The sequence below is a fragment of the Lutra lutra genome, chromosome 10, assembly GCF_902655055.1.
Source record: "Lutra lutra chromosome 10, mLutLut1.2, whole genome shotgun sequence".
NCBI classification, from domain to species: Eukaryota; Metazoa; Chordata; class Mammalia; order Carnivora; family Mustelidae; genus Lutra; species Lutra lutra.
Genome location: NC_062287.1, coordinates 77,422,338 through 77,445,304, shown reverse-complemented (window position 1 = coordinate 77,445,304; position 22,967 = coordinate 77,422,338). Strand labels below are relative to the sequence as shown.

Genomic DNA, 22,967 nt, shown 5'->3' with positions numbered 1-22,967 from the left:
TCTGTAATGTAGTAATGATTTGACGAGGGTTTGAGATTAGAAAATCTGGCTTCAAATTTTAGCTCTACCCCTTTATAAATACAGATTTCTGGTTAGTGCAAAATATATACTCCCATTTCTTTTTTTATTTATCTCTTACTAGAATTCTGATTTTGATGTAAGAGCAAAGTGCTCAGATAAAAAGCTTTATTCCCCAGACTTCTTTACAATGAAAACTGACTAAGGCATATATTCCTGGTTGTTGATAATTCAGGGGAAGTTTTTGGAAGGGGTTTGAGAAAGCATCTTAAATGGTGAGACAGACTCACTTGGCAAGAAACTGTCACCTTTTGGCTATTCCTTTTTCTTTCTAAAAGGAAAATGAGGGACGCCTGGGTGGCTCAGTTGGTTGAGTGGCTGCCTTTGGCTCAGGTCATGATCCCAGCATCCTGGGATCGAGTCCCACATTGGGCTCCTCGCTCAGCAGGGAGCCTGCTTCTCCCTCTCCCTCTGCCTATGCTCACGCTCTCTGACAAATAAATAAATAAAATAAATAAAAATTTTAAAAAAAGGAAAATCAGATTGTAGAGTTTAAGCAACATCATTATTATTATTTTCACTAGGGAAACAATGGACACAGGAGTAAAGGATTAGGTGTATAGAGATATCAAAATCCAAAATCCCGATTTCATCAGGGAGCCACCATACTAGTCCTAAAATGCCTGCTTTTAGATTTCTCTTATTTTGTATAAGCTACTGTTTAACTTTGTTGTTGTTGGTGGTGGTTTTTTTTTTGTTGTTGTTGTTTACTTAATGCAATTGCTATTAATATATTAGCTTTACCCTCATGGGTACGATATAAAATTCAATCAGAATTTTGCTTTAAAATTTTTAAAAAGCTTTATTCATAAATGAGTAGTAATAATTATTTTTATAAGTGAGAGGATCACATAAGAACACAGTGGTGGGGGGCACCTGGGTGGCTCAGTGGGTTAAGCCTCTGCCTTTGGCTCAGGTCATGATCCCAGGGTCCTGGAATCAAGCCCCACATCGGGCTCTCTGCTCGGCAGGGAGCCTGCTTCCTCCTCTCTCTCTCTGCCTGCCTCTCTGCCTACTTGTGATCTCTCTCTGTGTCAAATAAATAAACAAAATCTTAAAAAAAAAAAAAAAGAACACAGTGGTAGGGAACAATGCCAGTCACAAAATTTGTAGTCTGCAAATCACCCTAGTTATTGTTATGTGCTATCTGAGAAGTGGTGTTTTATTCTTCTTCTTTAATTTTTTTTGAAATTTTTTCATTTTATATTACACCTGAGAAACAAATCAGGCAATAAAATAGTTAATGACTTGATTTTAAGATAAATGTAATTGTGTTTCTTCTCATGCCTTTTATTCCTCTCCCGGCCCCGCCCCTTCCAGAGAGGGAGAGAGAGATGGTGGCGGGGAGGGACGGAGGGAGAGAGAGAATCTTAAGCAGGCTCCATGACCAGCATGGAGTTGACACAGGGCTCAGTCTCATGGCACTGAGATTATGACCTGAGCTGAAACCAAGAATAGGACATTTTAACCAACTGAGACACCCAGGTACCCTCATGTCTTTTTGTTCTTAAAGTTAACATACAAATAACCATAAATTATAGGAATTATAAAAGAAATCATTTTGCTGGATGCACTGACCAGGCATATATGATATACTTCTTTTAAAGTTTATTTTTCTAAAACTTGCACTGAATTTAGGCCTTTAAATGCATTTACCTGTTTATCTCAAGATACTTTGGGGGGGAATCATTAAAATTGGATGAGCTAAAGCTATCATGAAAACAAAAGTGAAAGAAAAAAAGAAAGGAAGAAAAAAGGGAGAAAGAGAGGAAGGGAAGAAGGAAGGAAGGAAAGAAGAAAAAGGGAGGAGAGAGAGAAAGAAGGAAAGGAAGGAAGGAAAATAGAGGAGGGAGGAAGGGAGGAACACTATTATGAGTTTAATTTCAGTTTCCATGTCTTTTAAATAAGTGTTTGGCTTTTTTAAGGCTCTAGAAAGGCACAACACTATACATTTATTTAAGAGTGCAGACTTTTTCTATCTGTAGTCTAAGAGATTTCTCATGTTCAAGCTCCCCAAGGGTCATTGTGTCTGTGGTTAGAACCACTAAGATCTGTATAAGGAATCTTGTTTTGGGGAGAGGATCAAGCCGAGTTTGTCAAACTACTTAGGTCAGGTGCAAACCATAAGTAAAGAAATTACCCAGAGAGTCTTCAGGGAGTTTCTGATCTTAAACATTATATTTTTAATTTAGCAGCCCTTATCTTGCTCAAGAGTCAAAAAACCAGACATATAGGCATCCCCAGAAATAGAGCTTTTCTAGTGTAGCTTTAAATCAACTATCTTTATAACTTCACATGTATGTTTCATTTACTCATGTTTAAAAACAAAAACAAAAATGAAAACACAAGCATAAAATAGAACTTGGTCTTAAAATTTTTCCATCCATAGTTAACATGTTTATTTAAAATTTCACTAATCAATAACAGCCATTATTTTATGCCACTCGACCTGACATAACCATTATTTTAAAATATGTTCCATTAAAAAATGTTCCATTATTGGCTTTTTTCTTAGCTGTATAATTGATACTCTTTTTGTCAGTGTCTTGTACTTTTAATATACCTATATTTGACACACAATATGGGAAGATGTTTTGTCTCTTGATATTAATCTCTTTTTCTCACATTTTAATTATCTGAGTGAATTCCAAAGAGATATTGTCTCACTGACTAGTCATCGGTGTCTAATCAAGATGATGATTCAGCTGCCCCAGACTCCTCAGGGTCTCTAGCCCTGTGATTCCTATGCCACTAGTTTGGATAGTCTATATTCACACTCTAATAATTCTCAAAACATTAGATGCTAATGAATCTAGCACTCATTTGCTTACTCATTCACTGAACCAAGAATAACCACTGTGCTCATACACACTTCTTGGCAACCACGGTGCTAGTAATGGAGAAACGAGTAACACAGCTCCTGCTCTCATGCATTTCTAGGCTGATAGAGAATACAGACAGGAACATAGGAAATTACAAACAAGTGTGGTAGTGCCGCAGCAGAATTCTCGGTCGATTGAAGCACACAGGAGGTACGCAAGGCGGGGTGTCAGGAAAGATTTCCTGGAGGAAATAGTAGCTACAGGATGAAGAATAAAGAGCAATTAACTAGGGAAAGATAGGGTAGTGGGGCAGATAGGGATACAGAACATTCTAGGCAGAAGGATCAGAAAGAGCTTAGCAGATCTGAGAAAGCGAAATGAATACCATAGGTCCTGGGAGAGAGAGAGACTGGTTGTATGTGTAAGAGTGAGCACAGGAGGGAAATTCAAACAGAGGCTGGGGTAATGAGGTGAAAGAAAACCTCAGAGGGCATTGCATTGGCAAACAATGTAAATAATAGAGATGGATGTGACTCAAGTCAGAAGAGGGGTCTGGTAAAGACCTCTGATTTTCTAGGCTTCCACACATCAGCCACAGGAAAATGGTCAATAGAACATAAACACAATTCTTCACATGAGTGTGTTGTTCAGACTCTTAACTCTTTCTAAGGTGCCTTCTTTCATCTCTCTCCAAATTTCACATCCTCTCTTACGTAGCCATCAAATATATCCTCCCTCATGAAGCCTCCATTGAATTAACCAAATAAATGTATTTCTCCTTTCTCTGATTCTGTATAATTCTGTTTAGTTTTTTTCCCTCTTATATAATATCTTCAACACATATTTATGAGCTGTATATATCTGTAAACTTATCTTCCTCTCCCACTAGATGAGGACAGGTCTTAAACATCTTAGAATCCCCTATAATATGGTTATTCATATTTTTATTATTAAATCACAAACTATTAAATTAAATAACACTAATTAGGCATGGGTAAAACATTAAAAAAGAGATGTTATGGCTTTTCATAAGGCTTACACATTAAAGCGAAACATTATTTCACCAAATGTGTAAGCCTGTTTGAGGTGGGGAGGTTGGAAATTCACAGAAGTTTATTTTATTTGTTTATTTTTTAAACAATCATCTGATTCTTACTGTCAGTTTAGCTGATTCTACTGAAACTATAATGCATATTGGAATGTATTTTTTCAGTTGGAAGAGCACCACCATTCACCATTGATTAAAAAAAAAACTGAAGAGAACACTAACTTACAGATGGGTTAAATGGAAGAACAGACTCAAAGAAAAGTAATTGTATCTACTTTTGAACAGCATTTCTTTCTCAGGAAAATGAGATTAGCCACATATTTGAATTCATTTCTTTAACCTGAACATACTGGTTTAAAATAATTTGAAAACAACCATTCAACGTATCTTGGGAACATAAAAATAATTTTATTTTCTATTTAGATGAGATTATAGCTTTAGATAATTATCATTCCTTGTTTATTAGCAGGGGGTCAAATTCCCCTTTCATATAAAAAAACACAAAACAAAACATAGAATTCTAGACACTATGTCGTAATTATTGATTTTGTCACACATGCACACATGCACTCCCCAATGTGAATCATATACTGTGTCGTCAAAGTTGAGAATTTATCAGTGTAAAGGCAAGTGTACTTCATGTGTAAGAGTACAGTAATAATTATAATCACTGAGCCCTAAAAGTACCATGCCCTCCACAAGCATTATCTTGTGTTCCTCTTATAACTGTACAAAGCTATGTACTCTTGCTGTTTCAGTTTTGCAGATGAACAAAAACTGAGGCCAAGACTGCTGAGATAAATTGCTCAAGGACATACAGCTAGAAAAGAGCAAAGCTAGAATGTGCACTCATATCAGCATGACTTCAGAATCCAAGTTCGTCACCAATATGTGCTGTAACCTTAGGCTCCACCATGCCAAGCAGAGAACAGCAGCACTTCTCTAAGTCTCCTGTCCCTTTAGAACCTCCAGCTTCCTTTCAGGTTTTCTTTCTTTCTTTCTTTCTTTCTTTCTTTCTTTCTTTCTTTCTTTCTTTCTTTCCTTTTTTCTCATCCTTTACTATCACACAAAACCAGATTTTTTTAAAAACTTAAGAAATTATATTTTTTAAAAATCAAAATCCAGTCAGATTGGTATTTATTCTAAATGCATGTATCCTATTTAGTTCTTTCTATCACATTAACAAAAGTAAGGAAAGTATAAAATCTGAGGACTAGGAGCCTATAATTTTGTGCATAAAAAATTGTTTTTGCTTTTGGGGTGTGTGTGTGTGTGTGCAAATTTATAGATTTCATACTCTATGAATTTGAAAGAACCTTAAAATATCTGATTGAGCTGACAATCCCTCAATTTTCTTGAACATATGCCTGTCAAAAGATGATTTAATAGAGATGGGAAACTCGCTCCCTGTCGAAACCCACAATTTTTATCTCCAGGTAGCACTAAAATCCTGCCTCCTACTGGACACAAACTCATCTCCCTAAATTCTGGCATTTGATCTAGATTATACCATTAGGAAGCCAAAGAGAAGAGTTTACGACACTTTCCTACATGATATCTCTCAAATACTTGAGACTGACATCTTCCTCCTGTCATCTAATCTTCTTCAAGATAGACATATCCAGTTCCCTCATCTCTTATTCAAAATGCTTTCAAAATGTCCTCCTTGCCCTGAATGGGTTCAGTTTGGGTTTTATTTTTCCTTATAACTCAACAGCCAGAACAGAATAGGATCCTAAAGATGTACCCTTGGCCAGCCACGTGAGAGTCCCAGTTTCTTTTCTGAGATACTGTTTTTCTATTAATTCCCAGTTGGATTGTACTAATTTTCTTGGCAACTAAATTCCACTCATGTGTAGCCAAATTACCAGTTAACTAAAATGCCCAAGATGTTTTCAATATATGCTACATGCAGAGCCACATCAGATACAAGATAAAGTAAATTTTTGTCTATTGACAGCCTTTTTTGATTCTGAATCTAATCATCCTTGATGGCAATGAATAACCAACACTGAGACTTAGCATTTTAGCACACTAACTCTGATATCTCACCCGGCATTCATAAAATCAATAACATGTCCTCTGTTAATTAAAACATTTTAAAGAAACAAAGTCAAGATTTTGGGGGGGGATGACTTTAGTGAAAACAATAGGTATAAAATTGTATTTTCAAAGGATTTAAAAATAGGCTAAACTGAAACACATACAAAGGAAAACATTTTCTTAATAAATCCTATGAATAAAAATTAAATTAGTAGTTTAAAGTTATATACGCAGTATGAAGCATACTATTTCCTCACAAAACAATTTCACATTTTGTCATTTCATCTTAAATGTACACCTTCTAAAATAAATCTTATTTTATTATGAAACCTAGCAAGACATTTCAAAACAAGAAAAATTATTTAATGTGCTACAAGCCTATGACGAAAAATTCAGTATTTTCATTTTCTTATTTTTTTGTTTTTTTATAGGCTTTTCATTTTCTTGTTTTCTCTTAGTCCTGATCCAAATACATGAATAATATGCACACATATTTTAAAATATTTTCTTTACTTCTATGACTATATTTCACGGGACATGTCTGACATCTCATACATTTATTTTTAGAAAGTTCAGGAAATAAATCAGCCTAGTAGAAAAATCAAGCTCTGCCTACCCAAAAGATTTCAGTTTTCTGAAGTTGCAGTTCTCAATTTAGCCTTTCATGTTCTCCCTGTTGGCACGTTAGACTGGATACAGAAGCTAAAGCACAGCCATCGGCACTTTAGTGTCACAGTTACAAAGAAAACCAAACATCAAACTCCCAGTCTTCTGTGCACTACAGAGCAGTTGTGCCAGAAGGAAAAACAGTTTCCGGTGTGGCCTGCCCAAAATCTTTCTTCTCCAGAACTGTAGACAAAAACACTTTCAAGGTCTTTTTAGTCCCTGGAGAGCCAGAGGACAAGTCATGACTCTGGGAGCTTTACTCATCTCTTCTCATAGAGAGAGGAAGAGTTTCCATGCAGGGAAGTGGCCTGTTTGAATAACTTAAAATGTGCAAATTGATGTTTTAGAACTTAAAACGTAAAAGTGGGGGATGACACAGAAATGATGTGGGCGCAGATCTACCACACCCAGCTCATGACTGAGGTTCGCACTTAGATCCCTGGGTATTTCAAACAATATGCACAAAATGGTAAATAAACCTCCAAAAGAAAAAGGGAAGGAGAAAACTGTCTTTCAACAAGAGGATTTTTGAAAAAAAAGAAAAAGAGTTTTGCTGTAAAACATGTCCAGACTTATAAGAGTCTTTAAATTATCCCATAGCTATGAAATGATCTAATTTACCCAAAGACTTCAGTCTAAAAATTAGGTTCTTGTTAAAGATTGTGTATGAGTACTTGCCACTTCTAAGAATTTCTGAATTTAGAGGTTACATTGACACATAGACAAAAATGAAAGAGAACAAACTCCCAATCTAATGATGTTTCAGATATGCATACTTCTATTTTGTATAGGGAATGTATATAGTCCCTATTTTGTTTTTCATGAGCTTCATTTTAGTAAGGGGGGAAGTAAGGGGCTTTACTAAATGTGCATTATGCATGAAGTAATTTCAGTGCATTTTATCATTTATTCCTAATTATAAGTATTAAATGTATAAATATTCCCATTTTGAAATTAGGCTATTTTAAGCAGGTCTAGTAACCTGGATAAAATTAAATAGTTGATAAGCTTTACAGATGAATTTTAACTCTGATGCTTTGATACTAAGTCTGAAAAACTTTTGGCTTTGATATATAAACACTAGGTAAATGCAAGTGCCCCCCAACACACACATACATAAAGCTTAAAACAGGGTTACAGATATTTTTTGTAAAGTACCAGAAAGTAAATATTTTAGGTTTTGCTAAATGTGTGAGCTCTGTCACAGCTATTCAGTGTTGCCAATATAATAGGGAAGCAACCATGAGCAATGCGTAATCAAATGAGCAATGAAACTTTTTTACAAAACTGGCTAAAGGCCAGGTTTGGCTTATGGGTGGTAGTTTGCATATCCCTGGCTTAAAATGATGCAAAAGCTGGAATAAGTTTTTACCTTCTACCACAATAACATGAAAAATAATTGATATGTTAACATAATGTAACAAGGAAAAATCATATGATAGAATTCAAAGTTAAAAAGCAAGAGAAAAACAACAGCAGCAGGTTAGAAGGAGTAAATAACCAACGACTGAAACTCTTCTGAGTATTTCCAAATATTTTATGCACGTTTCAAGAGAGAAGCTAAATTGAAAAGCAACAGAAACTTAACAGAGACAACCTACATGGTGAATTAAAACCAGAAAAAGTCAGGAACATGTGACCAATATGCAGAAAGGAAATCTCAAAAGTCTCCATGGTAAAAATGCAATTATCCAGAAGGAGAACTGCATATCTGTAGAAGTCAAGGTGACTGGAGTCTCATGTGCAGAATACAATAGAAAAGAGGGCTACACAAGAGAGCTCCAGAGATCTGTAAAAATGGTCATCCTAGAGCTCCTAGCTGAGGAACGATTCACGTAATCATGAGGAAACTAACCCAGACCAGTGAAAGAACAATTGATAAGGATTATACTACCACTTAATCTGAAATAAAACTAGAGTCAGGAATAATTCTTGTTGTCACAAGCCAAAATGGAAAACAGCTCATGATTCAGAGAGCTTCAAGTAGAGTTGTCAGAAGGGTTTTGGCTAGGTAGTGGGGCAAGATTAGTCATAAACTCAGGGGTGTTCTGGTTTCATCTAACAGATTTTTAAAAGCAAGCCTCTAAGGAATCAAATGTTTTAAAAATAAATGTTCTTCTGAACAAGATCAAAAATATTTATAGGCATATGAAAATATCCAATACATAAGAAAGCAAAATTCACAAAAGTTGGTATTCAATAAAAAATTATCTGTATGCAAAGAAGAAGACAATCCATAAGAAGGTGAAAATTTAATCAATAGAAAGAGACTCAGAAATGGCACAAATGATAGAATTAATAAACAAGAGCATGTCAGCAGTTATTATAAATATATAACCATAACTTGAACTATATATGGCTCAAGAAGGTAGAGGAATGCTGAGATTTTGAATGGAGGACATAGAAAATCCAAACCATAATCTAAATCAAACTTTAGACAAATAGAAAAATAAACATTGTCTGAAATAACACATGCAATAGATGAGATTAAGGGCAGATCAGTTACTGCAAAAGAAAGTATTAGTGAACTTGAAGTCATAGTAATAGAAACTATCTAAAATAAAATACAGACCAAGAAGAGAGAGAGAGAGAGAGAGATTAGAAAATAAAACATAAATAGAGCATCAGAAAGTCATGGGATAATTTCAAACAGCCTAATAACACATACATATGATTGGAATCCCTCAGTGAAAAGGATCAGGAAAAATACTTGAAGAAGTAATACAAAAATATCTCTCAGTTTGATGAAAACTATAAACCCACAGATCTAAGAAGCTCAATTAATCCTAAACACAAAATATATTTTGGAATTTTTCCTTTGGACAGTTTTTTAAAAACTTAGAATAAACAAATAACAATATTACTTAAATTTTTTCCATCATTATAAAGGCTTTTATTCATTTTTAAGTTTATTGTACAACTAAATTATTTTTCCCAAGAGAACCTACATGGATATGCATTTTCAAGTTATCATATATAAAAATGATGATTTTTCAAGCACACATAAAAGAGCATTTGGATATAAAGCAGTTGGGATAACTAATTCTTCACCCATTTATGTCAGCCTTTACTCATATATTTTGTCATTTGGTGTTTCCATAAATTAAAATGTTAAAATTAGGGGTTCTATATACTGAGGTAACATCTATCCCCTAAAGAATAGACTGCATTTCCTTTTATGAGGACCTGCCTAATAAAAGAAAAAATTTTCTCATCCTTGCCAACATAATTACTTTTGGTGAAAAATCAATTTTTTTGCAACCTTGATCTTTCCTCTTTAAACAGAAATATCAAAAAATACACACAATTGCCTATTTGAATCCAACAAGCAATATTTTTTACCTTAGGATTCGTTTTACAAGAAAGCAACATAACATGCCATTCAAATTGATGTGAGATGTCAAAGTTTTTGCTTTATTATTATCATCAGTTCTATTTTTGTCATTTCTAAGGCTTTAAAAAAAGAAAAATAAACTTTAGCATGAACTTCTCTATTCTTTAAAAGAATTCTATGTACAAGGCTATAAATATAGATGCGATTTTTCATTTCAAAAGTTTTTTTGTTACTTTGGGTCTAAAAATCTCAATTCACTTTCTGGTACTGTGACAATTGCCCCAGTTAACTCTAGTGTTCACATCATTTTTTTTTTTCCTACTTAAAAGTGGGGAGAGAGTTAAGCTTAGTCAATTTCAGTAGTGGTGTGACATCAGCTGTCAGATAAGTTACTCTAGAATACAACAGTTTAAAAAAAACTTTGAATTTTCCTAGTTTTTATATTTACAGAAGCAACAGAGGCATGCCGCATATTTATAACCTAACTTAGGAGCTAGTCTTAAAATTCCTACATGAAAGGAGCAAATGAGCACACTCTTTCTCATATCTTAAAAATTGTCCCAAATATAATTCTTTGGAACCAATTCAAGTATCCAGTCATAATAAAAATAATCTTGTAATTTTGGAAGTAGACTTTCATTGGACAATTGTATCCAAAGATTCAAGGGACCATGAAGTGATAAGAAACTAATTTTGTATCAGTTTTCTCACCGAAAGAGGAAAAAAAAAGACCTCTAAGTTTTATGTATTAATGGATCCTGAGATTAATTTGGGGTTATCTATAAAGAAAAACAGTGTCCAATTAAGAATGTATATACTGGAGAAAGGTCACACACAGTGTGAAGTAGTGTTGGTCCTTCTCCTGATGACAAAGTAAGAACAAATTAGTGACAGTTATAGAGGAATTTGTAGCTGATTAGAAACAACTTATTTTAAAAACTCTCCAGAAGTTTCAGATAGAGGTTTGGTGGATATTTAGTTTCCATAGAGGGAACTGAATAACGGGTAGGAAGTTGGAGGACAATGAACTATAATTCTGTTTTGAGGGGCACCTGCATGGCTCAGTTGGTTGGTTTGGGCTCAGGTCCTGATCTCAGGGGTGGGTCATGGGATCAAGCCCCATGTTGGGGCTCCACACTGAGCAGGAAGTCTAACTAGTGAATCTACCTTTCTTCCCCTCCCCCCACTTGCATATGCGTACATGCACTCTTTCTCAAATAAATAAATACATCTTCAAAAAAATTTCTATTTGAGTCTAAATATGTCACTCTAACAAAGTTGTTTCCACTACTTAATTTTGTCTATTTAGTAAAATGAAATTTGCCAATAATTCCCTTAATCTAATTCTAAAAGAATTTGAAAAGTGGATTTATTTTTTTAGCTTAGTACTGGGAAAATGTTTTGAAATAACATAAAATAAAACCCCCAAATTATTCCTCAATGACACATCCTAGGGATGATTTCGTTCATATATTTTTAAAATAGAATGTATGCTGCAGCTTCTATTTTTAAATATTTACTCCTGAGTGACATTTTTATAGGAATTAAAATAGAAAATATATCATATATGAGCCAGTGTAATGAAACAGATATATTGCACATCAAAGCAATGAAATTGGTTCATAGGAATTCATAAATCCTAAATTATTGAAAATGTTCATAAATCCTAAATCATTGAAAATGTTTCATATAGAAGTTTGAATATTAAAAAGAAATCATGCAGACACAATTTTAAAAAGTTCGGTCATTAGAATAGTATTCATAAACCATTTTCTAAACCAGTGCTTAGATTTCTTCTCCTGATCTCTCTTTTCGGACCAATTGCAATTTTGTTTCTTTTTTGTTATTCTGAATTTCCCAACTGAAAACACATAAAGTTGCCATTCACAGCAATATGAATAGTTATTTTAGCCAGAAATTTTAGATAAAGTCCTATAATTGATCTCATTCAAAGGCATCTGCTTTAGTAGAAGAAGGAAGAAGGGCACAGAAATAATTGCTATTATTATTGTGGCTATGCCTGTATTTGCTTCCTAACTAAAATGCTGAGCCACCTATGCACACTTCCAACTAGACTCAGGGTAGTCCTCAGGGTCTGACATATCTGTTACCTGAAGACAAGGCCAATTATACAGTTATTCCAATTTGAAAATAAAACAGAAGTATATTTAATCTTTATCAGATATTTTCATAGTCTGGAGTGGTTTCTAGCAGGCTTTTTAAAGCAGAGTAGTCCAAAACCTTACTTTCAGAACTGTGTTACTTAAATAAAATGAGCCAAGTGAATTTTTTTCTTCTTCTTAGTAAGTTTTCTTGGACAACTATTTCACAGTCATCTAGTATGTCATTTCTCTTAGAAGAGAAGATGGGGTACAGGGAAATAAACAAATAAATTCATCCCATCATGAAACAAAGTAAATAAATGTAGTGCTTTTTGGTTTTGTTTTTGAGGTTGGTTTTTTTTTTTTTTTTTTCGACAAAAGTATCAAGCTGTTGAGAATGCCATTACTTGGATTTTTGATGACTGTTTACTCCTCCAGGAGTAATGCGGACATAAAGGAAATACATTTATCTTTATTTTAATTTTGTTGGAGCAGACATTTGATGGTATTATCCTTTACCTTTTCCTTGATTCCTATTCCAGGTCTTTCTTCCTATGGTGCTTGGGAAAATCTAACTGAAGATTAACCTCTTAAATAGTCAGGGACAAATAACTATTAATATGCATTAATCTTCAGCATGGATCTATAAATAACTACTAAACTGCTAAATGTGACACAGCCATTCATCAGAACCATGGACCAAATCTTTTTATGACTGGAAGTGACTATTACCTAATCCATTATTAAGCTAATTAACTAGAATATTGTATGGAAACAGTTTTATGTTGTCATCTATCACACTCTACAAAGAGCACTCTTCCAGAATGTCTCTAGGTAAATATTTCATTAATTTTGGAAATTTGTTATCTCGTCCCACTTCCTCTGCCCAACTGCCCCATAACATCTAAATGGGATTAGTGTTTTCCAAGAAGAAATGTTATCTCCTGCCTTCCTTAGGGCCGGTCCCTTTCCAGTTAGTCCTTTAACTTTCACCTCTGTGTCCCAGGAAGATAGCTATACTCATGAAATGCAGCAACACACACACACACACACACACTACCATATATAATACATATTAGTGCATTTTCATTTTGTTCATAACATCATAAGTGCATATTAGAATATGTTTTGTATAATATTTAGGTAGCTAAAGAAACATGCATGTCAAATTAACATCACTGATAGGTCAATAATGCTATGTAATAGCCTATTATGTTTCTAAAGGAAAGATTAGAATTAAGCTAAACAAAGTACTGTTTTTCCTACCTCCCAAAATATGCAAGGGCAGGAAATCCATGGATGGTGAAGCTATTCAATATTTCAAGATCTACCTTTATTTTTGTTCTGCAGTCCTTAATACATTGGTCTTTGTCTTTATGTTTGTCCGTTGACACTAAGGAAATAGGTAGCGTATGAAAAAATAACATTTACACTCAAATCTGTCTGGTTCCAAATTATATAACCTCACCTCCAACCACCCCACCCCACCCACAAACACACATACCCCGTCCATGAAAATATAGAGTCACAGTCTCATATAGATCACTAGATAAATATAGAGATCTATTGACATTTAAATTCCTCAAGCTGAAAGGTGAAAGTGAATACAGGCACACACTCCTTAGTGAATAAATGTAGCACAAAGATAAAGAGAGATGATAAAAAGACAAAATAAAAGTTGATGAACTTCTCACGAGAAGTGAGCTTTTCCTGAATCTTTTTTCATGAAGTCTCAATTGGGAATTATTAGAAGCATGGAACACCTGTAAAGTACTTGGTTAACTGAGATACACTGCAAAATTCAAACTAAGATATTCCTTATTTACTCTTCTTTTCTAAGGTAATCATCATATGGACTAAACTATCCACAAGAGGATGCCTCCAACTCACTGCTCATTGTTTTTACTTTGTGACAGCTACACAGGTTTTATTTTATAGTCAGATTTTTTTTATTCTTTTGCTTTGTCTTTATGACAACTATATCCATTTAAGATTGTAGAATGGGACAATAACTATGCTACAAAGATAATGAAAAACATTATCTTCACATTTATCTTTCCCCAGCCTCCATCCCTCTGCTATTCACTGAACAAGATACTCGTACGGAAGACAACCAGAGTACTTAGTCTGGGCTTTATGTAAAACTGATGGATGAAAATAGGGATGATTTATGCAGTTCCGTGTCTGTAACATTATCTTTCTATGATCTTAAAGATACAAAATTTAACCACTATATTTCAAAGATAAACATTTCTTATGGTAAGACTACTTAACATACTCATCTTATTTATCTTTCAAAGTACTCTAAGCGTCTCTTGCAGGTGTAATACTTCCTTCTACTTTGGAAAATATTAAAAGTTCCATTTAGGGTTGCCTGGGTGGTTCAATGGGATAGGCCACTGCCTCTGGCTTAGGTCATGATCTCAGGGTCCTGGGGTTGAGCCCTTCCTCAGGCTCTCTGTTCGGCTGGGAGCTTGCTTCCCCCTGACCCCCCGTCACCTGCCTCTCTGCCTATTTGTGATCTCTCTCTCTCTCTGTCAAATAAATAAATAAAATCTTTAAAAATAAATAAATAAATAAATAAATGTTCCATTTAGTTTTAAGTGTGTGTGTGTGTGTATCTGTGTATGTACGAACTGTGATGATCAAGGAAAGTCATATTGATAATGGTGATGATGATAACAACATTAAAGCTAAGTTTCATTGAGTTAGTTCCTATATCACACAGTAAGCAAGTGCTACAGATTAACTTCATATGAGATGGCATGCACTTTGCAGAAGATGGTTAAAATCTGGGATAACGTGGCAGGGGTCATGGTAATATAAACAAAAAGATAGTTGGAGTTACATTTACAAATTCATCTCATGAAGATCATATATTGATAAGATTTCTATGTATTTATCATCTTGGCACCATTTGATTAGTTCTTCTGAATTAGGTCTATATCTCGCATTAATAAATAAAACAAATTTTCTAAGAAGGAAAGCACTGTTACCTTATTATTATTCCCATTTTTAGAGATATTAGAATATTTTATATAATTTCTCTTTCATAAAAATATTTATATAGAATAAATTACAAAAAATATAATTGGTATAGTATATGCATTAAAATTTAATGATACATTTATAATTTATCATTTATCTTTTCAAATGTTATATCATTTTGTACTCCTCCTTGACTATGTATAAAAATTCATTTTTGGGGCACCTGGGTTGCTCAATTGTGGAGAGTCAGACTCTTGATTTTGCTCAGGTCATGATATTGGGGTCTTGGGATAAAGCCCTGCATCAGGCTCCACTCTCTGCAGGGAGTCTGCTTGGGATTCTCTCTCATCCTCTTCCTCTGAGCCTCCCCCCAAAAATAAATAAATAAATATTTTTAAAAAGACTTTATTTATTTATTTGACAGAGAGAGATTACAAGTAGACAGAGAGGCAGGCAGAGAGAGAGAGAATGGAAAGCAGACTCCCCACTGAGCAGAGAGCCCAACACAGATCTTGATCCAAGGACACTGAGATCATTACCTGAGCCGAAGGCAGAGGCTTAACCCACTGAGCCACCCAGGCGCCCCGAAATAAATAAATCTTGAAAAAAGAAAGAATTGACTTTTGACTACTTATTGGGTCAGTACTGATTTTTTTTTTAATTTGCAAAACTATTATATTAGAAACAATTGTACTATTGTTTTTATTTGTACTTCATATGTTATTAGGATTAATTTTTATTATACTTATGATTTTTCTCTTCCTGTCTTTAATTCTTCTAATAATTCTAATCATTCTTCTAATAATTTTTATAATAATATATAAGTCATTTTAATTATTTTAGAACAGGATGAATATGTGTAAGGCTTTTTCCTACATTTTATAGAGGAATTGTAAAGAGATGAACAATAAAAAAACTATATTAGTGTATTTGTGATAAATATAAATTATTACTCTTGAAGAAAGCAAATACACAGGTAGCTCAACATTATGTATATTTTTTAATCTAACACAGCTTGCCTTATTTAAAAATAAAGCTAGGCAGCAAAATAAAAGTTCAAGTTTTAAGCTAAAAACTGAGATAGATCCTACCTATAGAAGGAAGAAAATTTATTTCATGGTGCTTGCCTTAGAAAATATGCTAATCCGGGGCGCCTGGGTGGCTCAGTGGGTTAAGCCGCTGCCTTCGGCTCAGGTCATGATCTCGGAGTCCTGGAATCGAGCCCCGCATCGGGCTCTCTGCTCAGCGGGGAGCCTGCTTCCTCCTCTCTCTCTGCCTGCCTCTCTGCCTGCTTGTGATCCCTCTGTCAAATAAATAAATAAAATCTTAAAAAAAAAAAAAAAGAAAGAAAATATGCTAATCCAATGAAGACTGAAACATCCCTAAGAAAAAAATCACCACTTTACTTTTAGTATCTACTCTCTGTCAATATAAATATACCTCTAATTTCAATATATATATCCTCAACTTAAATAAAACATATCCCTAATAAAATAGCCATCTTGGGACCAAGTCATTATTAGAATTTAGAAATGTTTTTAAAAAACATTCTAAGAAAATAAGACATTCAATTAAAAAATTATGATAGAAAGATTTTTACATACATATGCAAAGGTCTTTTTCAGAAATAACCGGCATTTTTATTTTAGAAAGTAGGCTTGTATTTAATTTGTCAATGACATTTATATATTAATTACATCATTATAAATCCAGCAATTTGGTTGTATCTTAACTGGTAGCCCTGAAAACGTCAACACATTGACTTGTTTCATAGAGCTTAGTACAAACAAATCAAAGAGCTGAGGTCAATCTTTATGTAATTTGTGGTGAGAAATGTCTTAAAGGGATGGTTAGAAATTCAATTGATCTACTTCCAATGGTCTGCATCACCAAAGTTCATGCAAAAAAATAGTCACTCCCATATTTTAACACTCTCCTGATGACAATAACCAACATGTTGCTCAACTTTGACTAAAGACAGTTTTACAAAATAATTCTTTTACAACTTGATGCCATGAAAATATCTTTTCTTGGTAGAAATCAATATGCCTTTATTCTGATTATTAATTGAAATGATTTATATTAGCTTACTGAATGTTCCTGTCTATAATTTTCAGAAATGAATTTTTATAAAATTTTTAAAGATTTTAATTATTTATTTGAGAGAGAGACAGCATGAGCAGGGGAAAGAGTGGAGGGAGAGGGAGAAGCAGACTCCTGCTGAGCAGAGAGCCAGACAAGGGGCTCCATCCCAGGACCTTGGGATCATGACCTGAACCGAAGGTAGACTCTTACCCAACTGAGCCACCCAGTTGCCCCAGAAATGAATTTAATATTCAGTTACTTTACCCTTCAGGGATGTTTCTCTCTCTTCCTTTTTATGATCTTTATTTTCTGCTGGTAATTCTTCAAATACATATATGTGCACACATATATATATGTACACATGTGTGGATCTATTTAATTTGCACTTCAAATCCTTCCTACAAAAATATGTCATATACAATAAAGTATATATATTTTTTAAATATACATATATTTATCATAAAAATTAACAAAGTAAAATCACCTCTTAAATCTTCAACTTGAGCCTGATGTTTGGAAAATATTAAGATATGAACAAAAAAGGGGGGTTATTGTACAGGATATTTTTAATCCCCCCCAATCCTAATGTCTTTTGCATTGAATAAAGGTGTGAATTCTAAAACTCTAAATGAATGCATGTTAGTTCAAAACTTTCCCTTCCATGTACCATATACTAGAGAAATACAGAAGTTTAGGAAGATCTTACAAAAGAGAACAGGAAAATTTTACATACGGTAAAGGGTGGACGTGAGTGAAAAGAACAGGGAGAGAGAGCACAGATAAATGATATAAACGTGTTCAGGGAACTATCAACAGATTCAGTGCTATACACATACCTCATAAAATCCTAATCCCTGCAATGTGGCTTTTATTAAATACGGTTTTACATATGCACATACCAAGAGTGAGGGATGATGTTTGAATAAATTATCATAGATAGTTGGCAAACATCAGTAATAAAACGATAGCAAAGAGTCATTGTTTAAACAAATATTGTAAAAGGCCCCCATGAAATGCTCTGGCAGCACAAAGGAATGAGGGTTAGGTTCCTGAGATATATGACAACATTCCCCTAGAGCTGATGATACTGAGATAACAAACATTTATCTAAATTCCAAGCATGTCCTTCTAAAAGGATATCAACAAAATAGAGAAAGACTGCTTGGAAAGAAAATAAATTTGGATCTTAAAATGTTCATTGTAATTAAAACTAAATTTAAAATAAGGAGGCAAGCCATGAGTGATGCGTGCCAGCTGTATGAAAGTGGCTGCGGAGAAGCTTCTAGAGGCTGCGGAGAGGTACACGTCCCAGTCTGCTGACCTCTCTGAGGCTGTGAACTGGAAAATGATGCCCTGTGCCAGGAGAAGCTGAGTTACTTGAGTACCGGAGGCAGGTGCAGTCCCTCACCTGTGAAGTGGGTGCACTCAGAGGAACTGAGTCCCTTGAACACCAGATGAGTGAAACGGGAGTGAATGCCCTTGAAGCTGACTATCGAGACACTACTGGCCCTACTGGCCGCCTGCAGGGTGATATTCAGAACATGAAGGAAGGTGGCCTTCGGGAATACCAAGATCTGCAGAATGTCTAGATGGCTCCTGACAGTGAGACTGCCACCTACAGGAAGCTGCCGGAAGGCAGGAGAGAGGGATGGCTCTGCCCCTTCCAAAAGCTTCTTCCCTGAACCTGAGGGAAACCAATCTGGATGCACTCCGTCTGGTTGACCCTCAATCAGAAAGGATACTTCTGATTAAGATGGCTGAAACTGGAGATGGGCAGGTTATCAGTGAAACTTCTCGGCATCACCATGACCTTCAGTGAAAATTACACACACTTGGTTCAGCAATAGATTACTGGCAAAAATAAAAATGAAATCCGTATCTTTTTTTTTTTTTAAAGATTTTTATTTATTTATTTGACAGACAGAGATCACAAGTAGGCAGAGAGGCAGGCAGAGAAAGAGAGAGGAGGAAGCAGGCTCCCTGTGGAGCAGAGAGCCCGATGCGGGGCTCGATCCCAGGACCCCAGGATCATGACCTGAGCTGCAGGCAGAGGCTTTAACCCACTGAGCCACCCAGGTGCCCCATGAAATCCGTATCTTAAAGAAACAGCTTTCAAATGCCTTTCTGCAGTTTTTCAGGAGCACAAGATAGATCGGAATAGGAATAATCTCTAGGTCTTAAGAACTAACACTCCTGAAAGATTTAGGAAAAAAAAGTTTTCAACATAATCTAGTTTGTGAAGAAAACCTATGCTAGAATACTTTCTGAAAAGTATTTTTGAATACCATCACAAGTACTTTTTACCAACAAGTATCTGACCAACTTGTTTCTGCTTCAGTAAATTTTTAGAAAACTCAAAAATAAAATAAAATAAAAGATAAAATAAGTAGACAAGCAATAATCTCTCTCTCTCTCTCTCTCTCTCACACACACACACACACACACACACACACACACACACGTCCAACAAAAAGAATTTAACTGAGAGAACCAGCTGTTTGACATAGATGAAGAACAGAAATCACTTTTGGGGGGTGCCTGGGTGGCTCAGTGGGTTAAAGCCTCTGCCTTCGGCTCAGGTCATGATCCCAGGGTCCTGGGATCGAGTCCCGCATCGGGCTCTCTGCTCAGCGGGGAGCCTGCTTCCTCCTCTCTCTGCCTGCCTCTCTGCTACTTGTGATTTCTGTCTGTCAAATAAATAAATAAATCTTAAAAAAAAAAAAAAAAGAAATCACTTTTGGAATTTGTGACTAATTCCTCAGGGTGTAATGAAAAATGTATGGACATTTCCACATCTAAAAACAGAAGAAAAAGCTGCAAGAAAGTCTGCAAGATAATCTATGGGAAAATCCTAATCAACTAACTGTTGACCAGCAGGAGAAACAGACATCAGATGTGAAGGAGACACGGCACTGTGCTGACCTGGTCATCTACAAAGAACACTGGAATTCTTTTTTTTTTTTTAACAAAGGATTTTCCTTCTTTTCTTTTTTTTTTTAAAGATTTTATTTATTATTTATTTGAGAGAGAGACAGTGAGAGAGAGCATGAGCTAGGAGAAGGTCAGAGAGAGAAGCAGACTCCCCGTGGAGCTGGGAGCCCGATGCGGAACTCGATCCCGAGACTCCAGGATCATGACCTGAGCCGAAGGCAGTTGTCCAACCAACTGAGCCACCCAGGCGTCCCAACACTGGAATTCTTAAATAAGAATTGGTAAACACACACTTTCAAATGTGGTACAAAGAAACTAGCAATTAGAATTCCTAGCATATTTGCTCAAAAATTAAGGTGAAATTACTACATTGACTGAGATTTTTTCCAGAAAGACTTGATTAAGTGTGTCCTGTTTCTGGTTTGAAGTTCTTTGGAAAAATTAAAAATCTGGAGCAAAATTTTTAATAAAAGTCAAAAAAACATTTACATTACACATTACAGTTAATTTTAATTTTATTATTTGAATTTTTCTGTATAATCCAAGCTTTCTAGAATGAAAGAAAATTACTTTAATTTTTTATATTTACTGGTTATATTATGCATAAAGACAAGTTTATTACTGAATATACACAAGACTATAAACACAATTTTGAAATTTTTTATATTTATGAGCAAATTTTATTTTATGTATATTTTTATAATATACCACTTTAATGCTCAGTAAAATATGTCAAATGCGTGTTTTTGTATTCTTTTATTTAGCTTCTTAAACTGTGGAGTCTCATTTCAGTACATATCACTTTTAATGCTGCCTAATATACCATATTATTTTAAATTATTCCTTTTTGTTTGCTTAAGTTTTTTTCTAAGTTGTCCATAAGCATTAATGTGATACACCTGCATTTCTGTATGTGTGAGTAAGTCTTCTTATACTCCCCTCTTTAAAAAATATTCTAGTAGTCTGACATCAAAATTAAAAGGCCATAACTGGGTGTATGGGTGGCTCAGTCAGTTAACTGTCTGCCTTTGCTCAGGTCATCATCCCAGGGTCCTGGGATGCCAGGGAGCCACACTTCAGGCTCCTGCTCAGTGGGGAGCCTACTTCTTTCTCACCCTCCATCCCTTCCCTGGCTCAAGGGCATGTGCGCATGCACTCTCTCTCTCTCTCAAATAAACAAAATCTATTTTTTAAAAAGGCCATAATTTACTTCACTGATTAGTAGAAGAAACTCTCCTATACTTGACGTTAAATATGCATACCAGGGGGGAAAAAATAACATAGAACAAAAACAGGTAATGTTCTGAGTATTATCAGAAACCAGGGAGAATATTGTAAAGAGGAAATAGGATCTTGGTTAGAACTAATAAAACCGAGCTCTATTAACTAATAAAAGTTTTGAGGGGAATCTAATTTAAGGCATTCCAACAGTCACAATTTCTTAGAGGCAAGAAATATAAATGGCTCAATGAAAGAACAGGATTTAACGTATAGGAAAACTTTCAGGTGTGAAAAATGTTTCATCTCAGTCAAGTGTTATTTTTAAAGCATTTTGGTTAAATTGACTGAGTACTGAAGTATAAATAATATAATTCTTTGTGTAATGGTAGAGTAGTAGCAATTACGCATCAGCTTGGAATTAGACATCACTAGACCTGAATCCTTTCACTCAGTGGGATTAAGAAAAACACATGAATAAAGCTAAAAGATTTTTTAAAAAGCTCTATTTTAATCTATAGACTTTTGAAAATAAGAGCAAATGGCATTTGTATTGTGAATTGTATTCATGTTAAAAAAAACTGTCAGTAAATAACCTAGTTTCATACATTTATGACAAGAACTTTAAGTATTATAGTTATTATAAATCAGTATGCTAAATGTTAAATCTTTGAGATGTTAATTGAAACCTTAGTAATTGAAAAGAAAAAAAAACTTAAAATCATAAGGAGAAATACATGTCAAATCAAGCACCAGGCAAAAGACCAGAGTGTGTGTGTGTGTGTGTGTGTGTGTGTGTGTGTGTGTGTGTGTGTGTGTTTGGGTGCTTGAAAATCAAAAAAAGTCAAAGTAGTAGGAGATTCCACTATCATACTCACTGAACTTTCCATATTAAAATAACTCTGGATTTTAAATTTCAAAGTCAGATTTTGTAGCACAACATTTTAAGGAAAGTGATTCTAAATTTTACCGATAGGATAGTAACAATTTTAGTTGAGTAAGAGTTGGAATGTTTTTATCTTTGAGGGCCCCTCAGATTTTATTTTTAAAAATTTTATTTATTTATTTGACAGACAGAGTTCACAAGTAGGCAGAGAGGCAGACAGAGAGAGAGAGGGAAGCAGACTCCCTGCCGAACAGAGAGCCCGATGCGGGACTTGATCCCAGGACCCTGAGATCATGACCTGAGCCGAAAGCAGAGGCTTAACCCACTGACCCACCCAGGCTCCCCAACCCCTCAGATTTTTGAAGACAATTTATGGACCACATCTGGCAAACATTTTCTACCTACCTACCTACCTACCTATCCATCCATGCCTTTGTTCATCTACTACTGAAGTCATCCGCTATCATATAAAATATAATTTTAGGGACAGATGAGGTATAAAGAAATTAAAATACTTGTTGAATTACTCTGCAGAAGGAGCATTGTCTGTGAGATGAAGAATGGGAGGGGATGCCCTTGCTTGTATTTGTAGCTGCCCTTAATCTGTATGAGGTCACTAATCATTCCAGTTCTTTCAGATTCTATAGTTATTTGAGATAATTCAGGAAATGACATCGTTACAATTGTCTCCTTCAAATCAAGGGTGATTTTGATTTAACAAATCAAACTTTTTGGACACTTTCCCTGAAGCAAAGATTATGATTCA

At 34.9% G+C, this 22,967-nt stretch overlaps 1 protein-coding gene and 1 pseudogene across 3 annotated transcripts in view; one reads left to right on the top strand and one right to left on the bottom strand.

The window, feature by feature from the left end:
- Window positions 1–22,967, bottom strand: part of LOC125080037 (zinc finger protein 133-like) — a 50,938-nt gene that overhangs the window by 13,179 nt on the left and 14,792 nt on the right. Inside the window, exon 1 of one of the 3 annotated variants that reach the window (XM_047693837.1) lies at window positions 6,608–6,731. The exons of 1 other annotated variant lie outside the window; for it this stretch is intronic. The gene's annotated coding sequence lies outside the window, so the exon portion shown is untranslated. Of the gene's footprint in view, window positions 1–744; window positions 757–6,607; window positions 6,732–22,967 lie in introns of those variants that run through there. One more of the 3 variants, XM_047693838.1, reaches the window with a different exon arrangement.
- Window positions 7,907–18,985, top strand: LOC125079794 (vimentin-like; annotated as a pseudogene).